Below are 8509 nucleotides of genomic sequence, written 5' to 3'. Positions count from 1 at the left end.
CTAGTGCCCCTCTGAGTGTTGGTCCACCTGTCAGCTGCCGGTGGCCACCAGGGGCAACTCTGGGCTGGCCTACCCGTACCTAAGACAATCTGAGTGTGCCCTGAGAAAGAGATATGTGCAGCTCCTATCGGGATTTGTCGGCACATTCGGGTGGTGTTGCTGGATTTGTTTTAACCTGTCGAAGTGTCTTGAAGAACCGAGATACCGAGTCTGGTCGGAACATCTCGGGAGGAGGTCTATTCCTTCGTTGACCATGAGAGCTAGTCATGGGCTAAGTTGGGACTCCCCTGCAGGGATTTGAACTTTCGAAAGTCGTGCCCGCGGTTATGGGCAGATGGGAATTTGTTAATGTCCGGTTGTAGACAACTTGAACCTTAACTTAATTAAAATGAATCAACAGTGTGAGTTACCGTGATGGCCTCTTCTCGGTGGAGTCCGGGAAGTGGACACGGTGTTGGAGTAATGTTTGCGCAGGTTGCTCTCTAGTTATTCGTTCGCGCTTAGCCTCCTCTTCTCGCCCTCTTTTTCGAACATGATAGCCACCATATATGCTAGTCGCTTGCTGCAGCTCACATATTTACCTTGCCTTACCTATAAGCTTAAATAGTCTTGATTGCGAGGGTGTGAGATTGCTGAGTCCCTGTGGCTCACAGATTACTATTAAACCAGATGCAGGGCCTGATGATTCAGCTCCAGGTGACGCGCTTGAGCTCATGTGGGTGTTCGACGAGTACTCTCAATGATACTATGTTTCCTTTCTTGATGATCAGTAGTGGTGCCCAGTTGGGGGTGATCGGAACCGTGTCGCATGTTGGGTTATCTTTTATTTTGGCGCCGTAGTCGGGCCATGAGTGTTTGGATGATGTCATGTTATTTATGTACCTTGATTGACGTGGCGAGTGTAAGCCAACTATGTTATCTCCCCTTTTATTATCTATATTACATGGGATGTTGTGAAGATTGCCTAATTTGCGACATATGCCGTCAATGCGATTATGCGTGTAAGTCCTGCCTCGACACGTGGGAGATATAGTTGCATCGAGGGTGTTACACTATTCTAGCTAGACATGGGTGTGGCTCGTAACACCTGATGACCAAACGGATCTACGGCACCGTCGAATCTCAAACTTTAACTGCCAAAACTTTTGTTTTTCATCCTGTAGTCCCTTTTAGAATTACTAAACGTCCTTTTTAGGCTGAGATTTCCAGGAACGCTTTTGCGTGGTTTATGTGCAAGCATTTCAAATCATACGGACCTAAAAATTAGAAGTCATTCCATCTTTATTCCCCTAGAGCCTTCCAGCAGTTCCTAAACCGCTCCAGTCGGAGCACGTTATCGTTCTTGTTAGTTCTGAGTGAATTCCCTTGGTATGATCATTCTTTCATCAGTTTGTTCCCCATTTCTTCTCTAACCTGAGCCTAACATACTATTCTAGCTAGACATGGGTGTGGCTCGTAACACCTGATGACCAAATGGATCTACGGCACCGTCGAATCTCAAACTTTAACTGCCAAAACTATTGTTTTTCATCTAATAGTCCCTTTTAGAATTACTAAACGTCCTTTTTTGGGCTGAGATTTCCAGGAACACTTTCGCGTCGTTTGTGTGCAAGTATTTAAAATCATAGGACCTAAAAATTAGAAGTCATTGCATCTTTATTCCCCTAGGGCCTTCCAGCAGTTCCTAAACCGCTCCAATCGGAGCGCGTTATTATTATTGTTAGTTTTGAGTGAATTCCCTCGGTATGATCATTCTTTCATCAGTTTGTTCCCCGTTTCTTCTCTAGCCTGAGCCTAACACACTATTCTAGCTAGACATGGGTGTGGCTCGTAACACCTGATGACCAAACGGGGAACAAACTGATGAAAGAATGATCATACTGAGGGAATTCACTCAGAACTAACAATTATGATAACGTGCTCCGACTGGAGCGGTTTAGGAACTGCTGGAAGGCTCTAGGGGAATAAAGATGGAATGGATTCTAATTTTTAGGTCCGTATGATTTGAAATACATGCACACAAACCCCGAGAAAGCGTTCCTGAAAATCTCGGCCCAAAAAATGATGTTTAGTAATTTAAAAGGGACTACAGAATGAAAAATAATAGTTTTGGTAGTTAAAGTTTGAGATTCGACGGTGCCGTAGATCCATTTGGTCATCAGGTGTCACGAGCCACACCCATGTCTAGCTAGAATAGTGTGTCAGGCTCAGGCTAGAGAAGAAACAAGGAACAAACTGATGAAAGAATGATCATACCGAGGGAATTCACTCAGAACTAACAACAATGATAACATGCTCCGACTGGAGCGGTTTAGAAACTGCTAGAAGGCTATAGGGGAATAAATATGGAATGACTTCTAATTTTTAGGTCTGTATGGTTTGAAATACGTGCAAACAAACCCCGAGAAAGTGTTCCTGGAAATCTCGGCCCAAAAAAGGACGTTTAGTAATTCTAAAAGGGACTACAAGATGAAAAACAGTAGTTTTGGCAGTTAAAGTTTGAGATTCGACGGTGCCGTAGATCCGTTTGGTCATCAGGTGTTACGAGCCACACACATGTCTAGCTAGAATAGTGTGTTTGGCTCAGGCTAGAGAAGAAATGGGGAACAAACTGATGAAAGAATGATCATACCGAGGGAATTCACTCAGAACTACCAAGAATGATAACATGCTCTGACTGGAGCGGTTTAGGAACTGCTGGAAGGCTCTAGGGGAATAAAGATGGAATGACTTCTAATTTTTAGGTCCTATGATTTGAAATACGTGCACACAAACCCCGAGAAAGCATTCCTGGAAATCTCGGCCCAAAAAAGGACGTTTAGTAATTCTAAAAGGGAATACAGAATGAAAAACAATAGTTTTGGCAGTTAAAGTTTGAGATTTGATGGTGCCGTAGACCCGTTTGGTCACGAGGTGTTATGAGCCACACCCATGTCTAGCTAGAGTAGTGTGCTAGGCTCAGACTAGAGAAGAAATGGAGAACAAACTGATGAAAGAATGATCATACCAAGTGAATTCACTCAGAACTGACAAGAATGATAACGTGCTCCGACTAGAGCGGTTTAGGAAGTGCTGGAAGGCTCTAGGGGAATAAAGATGGAATGACATCTAATTTTTAGGTCCGTATGATTTGAAATACATGCACACAAACCCCGAGAAAGCGTTCCTGGAAATCTCGGCCCAAAAAAGGATGTTTAATAATTGTAAAAGGGACTACAGGATGAAAAATAATAGTTTTGGCAGTTAAATTTGAGATTCGACGGTGTCGTAGATCCGTTTGGTCATCAGGTGATACGAGCCACACCCATGTCTAGCTAGAATTGTGTGCTAGGCTCAGACTAGAGAAGAAACGGGGAACAAACTAATGAAAGAATGATCCTACCGAGGGGATTCGCTCAGAACTAACAAGAATGATAACGTAATCCGACTGGAGCGGTTTAGGAACTGCTGGAAGGCTCTAGGGGCATAAAGATGGAATGAATTCTAATTTTTAGGTCCGTATGCTTTGAAATACACGCACACAAACCCTGAGAAAGCGTTCCTGGAAATCTCGGCCCAAAAAAGGACGTTTAGTAATTCTAAAAGGGACTACAGGATGAAAAACAATAGTTTTCGCAGTTAAAGTTTGAGATTCGACGGTGCCGTTGTTGGAAATATGCCCTAGAGGCAATAATAAAAGCATTATTATTATATTTCCTTGTTCATGATAATTGTCTTTATTCATGCTATAATTGTGTTATCCGGAAATCGTAATACATGTGTGAATAACAGACACCGACATGTCCCTAGTGAGCCTCTAGTTGACTAGCTCGTTGATCAACAGATAGTCATGGTTTCCTGACTATGGACACTGGATGTCATTGATAACGAGATCACATCATTGGGAGAATGATGTGATGGACAAGACCCAATCCTAAACATAGCACAAGATCGTATAGTTCGTTTGCTAGAGTTTTCCAATGTCAAGTATCTTTTCCTTAGACCATGAGATCGTGTAACTCCCGGATACCGTAGGAGTGCTTTGGGTATGCCAAACGTCACAACGTAACTGGGTGACTATAAAGGTAGACTACGGGTATCTCCGGAAGTGTCTGTTGGGTGACATGGATCAAGACTGGGATTTGTCACTCCGTATGACAGAGAGGTATCACTGGGCCCACTCGGTAATGCATCATCATAATGAGCTCAGAGTGACCAAGTGTCTGGTCACGGGATCATGCATTACGGTACGAGTAAAGTGACTTGCCGGTAACGAGATTGAACGAGGTATTGGGATACCGACGATCGAATCTCGGGCAAGTAACATATCGATAGACAAAGGGAATAGCGTACGGGATTGATTGAATCCTCGGAATCGTGGTTCATCAAATGAGATCATCGTGGAGCATGTGGGAGCCAACATGGGTATCCAGATCCCGCTGTTGGTTATTGACCGAAGAGTCGTCTCGGTCATGTCTGCTTGTCTCCCGAACCCGTAGGGTCTACACACTTAAGGTTCGGTGACGCTAGGGTTATGAAGATATGTATATGCCGAAACCCGAATGTTGTTCGGAGTCCCGGATGAGATCCCGGACGTCACGAGGAGTTCCGGAATGGTCCGGAGGTAAAGAATTATATATAGGAAGTGCTATTTCGGGCATCGGGACAAGTTTCGGGGTTATCGGTATTGTACCGGGACCACCGGAAGGGTCCCGGGGGTCCACCAGGTGGGGCCACCTGTCCCGGGGGGCCACATGGGCTGTAGGGGGTGCGCCTTGGCCTAGATGGGCCAAGGGCACCAGCCCCTATAGGCCCATGCGCCTAGGGTTTCCACCATGGAAGAGTCCATGTGGTGGAAGGCACCCCTAGGTGCCTTGGGGGGGAGGGAAACCTCCCCTTGGCCGCCGCCCCCCCTAGTAGATGCCATCTACTAGGGCCGGCGCCCCCCTGGCACCCCTATATATAGTGGGGGAGAGGAGGGATTTTACACCAGCCCCTGGCGCCTCCACCTCCCCCCGTTACGTCTCTCCCTCGTAGTCTCGGCGAAGCCCTGCTGCTGTGACGCCCTGCATCCACCACCACGCCGTAGTGCTGCTGGATCTTCATCAACCTCTCCTTCCCCCTTGCTGGATCAAGAAGGAGGAGACGTCTCCCGTCCCGTACGTGTGTTGAACGCGGAGGTGCCGTCCGTTCGGCGCTGGTCATCGGTGATTTGGATCACGTCGAGTATGATTACATCATCACCGTTCTTTTGAACGCTTCTGCTCGCGATCTACAAAGTTATGTAGATGCATCCAATGACTCGTTGCTAGATGAACTCCTAGATGATCTTGGTGAAACGAGTAGGAAAATTTTTGTTTTCTGCAACGTTCCCCAACAGTGGCATCATGAGCTAGGTCTATGCGTAGTTCTTCTTGCGCGAGTAGAACACAATTTGTTGTGGGCGTAGATTTGTCAACTTTCTTGCCGTTACTAGTCCTTTCTTGATTCAGCGGTATTGTGGGATGAAGCGGCCCGGACCAACCTTACACGTACGCTTACGTGAGACCGGTTCCACCGACTAACATGCACTAGTTGCATAAGGTGGCTGGCGGGTGTCTGTCTCTCCTACTTTAGTTGGAGCGGAATCGATGAACAGGGTCCTTATGAAGGGTAAATAGAAGTTGACAAATCACGTTGTGGCTTTAACGTAGGTAAGAAGACGTTCCTGCTAGAACCCTAATTCAGCCACGTAAAACTTGCAACAACAATTAGAGAACGTCTAACTTGTTTTTGCAGCAAGTGGTTTGTGATATGATATGGCCAAAGTTGTGATGAATGATGAATGATCTATATGTGATGTATGAGATGTTCATGTTATTGTAATAGGATTCACGACTTGCATGTCGATGAGTATGACAACCGGCAGGAGCCATAGGAGTTGTCTTTATTCTTTTATATGACCTGCGTGTCATCGAGAAACGCCATGTAAATTACTTTACTTTATTGCTAAACGCGTTAGCCATAGTAGTAGAAGTAATAGTTGGCGAGCAACTTCATGGAGACACGATGATGGAGATCATGATGATAGAGATCATGGTGTCAAGCCGGTGACAAGATGATCATGGAGCCCCAAGATGGAGATCAAAGGAGCTATGTGATATTGGCCATATCATGTCACGTTTATTATTTGATTGCATGTGATGTTTATCATGTTTTGCATCTTGTTTACTTAGAACGACGGTAGTAAATAAGGTGATCCCTCATACTAATTTCAAGAAGTGTTCCCCCTAACTGTGCACCGTTGCGACAGTTCGCTGTTTCAAAACACCACGTGATGATCGGATGTTTTATTCAGACATTCACATACAACGGGTGTAAGACATATTTACACATGCAAACACTTAGGTTGACTTGACGAGCCTAGCATGTACAGACATGGCCTCGGAACACGGAAGACCGGAAGGTCGAGCATGAGTCGTATAGAAGATACGATCAACATGAAGATGTTCACCGATGTTGACTAGTCCGTCTCACGTGATGATCGGACACGGTCTAGTTTAACTCGGATCATGTTATACTTAGATGACTAGAGGGATGTCTAATCTAAGTGGGAGTTCATTAATAATTTGATTAGTTGAACTTAATTATCATGAACTTAGTCTAAATATTTTACAATATGTCTTGTAGATTAAATGGCCAACGTAGTCCTCAACTTCAACGCGTTCCTAGAGAAAACCAAGCTGAAAGACGATGGCAGCAACTATACGGACTGGGTCCGGAACCTGAGGATCATCCTCATAGCTGCCAAGAAAGATTATGTCCTACAAGCACCGCTTGGTGACGCACCCGTTCTCCCTGCAGAACAAGATGTTATGAACGCTTGGCAGGCACGTTTCGATGACTACTCCCTCGTTCAGTGCGGCATGCTTTACAGCCTAGAGCCGGGGCTCCAAAAGCGTTTTGAGAGACATGGAGCATATGAGATGTTCGAAGAGCTGAAAATGGTTTTCCAAGCTCATGCCCGGGTCGAGAGATATGAAGTCTCCGACAAATTCTTCAGCTGTAAGATGGAGGAAAACAGTTCTGTCAGTGAGCACATACTCACTATGTCTGGGTTGCATAACCGCTTGACCCAGCTGGGAGTTAATCTCCCGGATGATGCGGTCATTGACAGAATCCTCCAGTCGCTTCCACCAAGCTACAAGAGCTTTGTGATGAACTTCAATATGCAGGGGATGGAAAAGACCATTCCTGAAGTATTTGCTATGCTGAAATCAGCAGAGGTAGAAGTCAGGAAGGAACATCAAGTGTTGATGGTCAATAAAACCACTAAGTTCAAGAAAGGCAAGGGTAAAAAGAACTTCAAGAAGGACGGCAAGGAGGTTGCCACGCCCGGCAAGCAAGCTGCCGGGAAGAAGCCAAAGAATGGACCCAAGCCCGAGACTGAGTGCTTTTATTGTAAGGGAAGCGGTCACTGGAAGCGGAACTGCCCTAAGTACTTAGCGGATAAGAAGGCCGGCAAAACAAAAGGTATATGTGATATACATGTAATTGATGTGTACCTTACTAGTGCCCGTAGTAGCTCCTGGGTATTTGATACCGGTGCAGTTGCTCACATTTGTAACTCAAAGCAGGGGCTGCGGAATAAGCGGAAACTGGCAAAGGACGAGGTGACGATGCGCGTCGGGAATGGTTCCAAGGTCAATGTGATCGCCGTCGGCACGCTACCTCTGCATCTCCCTTCGGGATTAGTTTTAAACCTTAATAATTGTTATTTAGTGCCAGCTTTGAGCATGAACATTGTATCAGGATCTCGTTTAATTCGAGATGGCTACTCTTTTAAATCTGAGAATAATGGTTGTTCCATTTTTATGAGAGATATGTTTTATGGTCATGCTCCTATGGTGAATGGTTTGTTCTTTATGAATCTCGAACGTGATGCTACACATGTTCATAATGTGAGTACCAAAAGAAGTAAGGTTGGTAATGATAGTCCCACATACCTGTGGCACTGCCGCCTTGGTCACATAGGTGTCAAACGCATGAAGAAGCTCCATGCTGATGGACTTTTAGAGTCTCTTGATTATGAATCATTTGACACATGCGAACCATGCCTTATGGGTAAAATGACCAAGACTCCATTCTCAGGAACAATGGAGCGAGCAACCGACTTATTGGAAATCATACATACTGATGTGTGCGGTCCAATGAGTGTTGAGGCTCGCGGTGGCTATCGTTATGTTCTCACCCTCACTGATGATTTAAGTAGGTATGGGTATATCTACTTAATGAAACACAAGTCTGAAACCTTTGAAAAATTCAAGGAATTTTAGAGTGAGGTTGAAAATCAACGTGACAGGAAAATCAAGTTTCTACGATCAGATCGTGGAGGAGAATACTTGAGTTACGAGTTTGGCACACACTTAAGAAAATGTGGAATAGTTTCACAACTCACGCCGCCTGGAACACCTCAGCGTAATGGTGTGTCCGAACGTCGTAATCACACTCTATTAGATATGGTGCGATCTATGATGTCTCTTACCGATTT

This window comes from Triticum aestivum, chromosome 2A (assembly GCF_018294505.1).
Source record: "Triticum aestivum cultivar Chinese Spring chromosome 2A, IWGSC CS RefSeq v2.1, whole genome shotgun sequence".
NCBI classification, from domain to species: domain Eukaryota; kingdom Viridiplantae; phylum Streptophyta; class Magnoliopsida; order Poales; family Poaceae; genus Triticum; species Triticum aestivum.
The sequence above is the reverse complement of the archived record's forward strand: the minus strand, read 5'-3'. Positions refer to the sequence as shown.